General features: G+C 35.0%; 1 protein-coding gene across 1 annotated transcript in view; it reads left to right on the top strand.

Moving 5' to 3' along the window:
- The first annotated feature begins 9 nt into the window (after window positions 1–9).
- LOC102678514 (homeobox protein unplugged) overlaps window positions 10–654 on the top strand; it is a 10797-nt gene continuing 10152 nt past the window's right edge. Inside the window, exon 1 of the mRNA XM_031513098.1 lies at window positions 10–250. The gene's annotated coding sequence lies outside the window, so the exon portion shown is untranslated. The remainder of the gene's footprint in view (window positions 251–654) is intronic.

The following is a 654-nucleotide window of genomic DNA, read 5'->3' on the forward strand; positions in this document are numbered from 1 at the left end:
TTGGACGTCGGATCAGCGACCGACGAGCTCGAATCTTCGATCGGAGAATCGAAATTGCAACGGCGACCAACACCGAAACCGTTCACGATCGAGAGTTTGATTGGTAATTGCGGCACACAGAAAGGAAGTTGCGATTCAGGGAGTCAAGGAGAGAGAGTGAACGAAAACGAAGAGGATTCTGATCGAGATAGGGAATATCTTTATCAGAGACATTACTTGGCGACAACGGCTGCCAGTGCACTTCCTCCTGGTTGGTTTGTGTTTGAACTCGCATGCAAATTATTCCTTCTTCTTCTTCTTCTTCTTTTTCTTCTTGCAAAATATTGAAGAATTCTTGTAAAATTTATAGAATATGAAAAATATTGGAAAAATGTTAACATGTATTAACAATGTTCGTATAAAGTTCTTAGAATTCTTTTGGATAGTTATATATTGTCTTATGTTAGTTGCCTTAGTCATTGCAGCTATTATAATATAATAGATGTAGCTGTACAAATTAAATTATGAATGCACAATCAATTATTGGGACATATCGTGGTATAGCAGGTGTGTAATCAAGTATCGTAATAGATTATTTCCTTATCTTGCATAATTATATATATATATATATATATATATATATATATATATATCGTGTGGTGGGGTCAATTATTC

Source organism: Apis dorsata, unplaced genomic scaffold, assembly GCF_000469605.1.
Source record: "Apis dorsata unplaced genomic scaffold, Apis dorsata 1.3 scaffold_577, whole genome shotgun sequence".
Taxonomy (NCBI): Eukaryota; Metazoa; Arthropoda; class Insecta; order Hymenoptera; family Apidae; genus Apis; species Apis dorsata.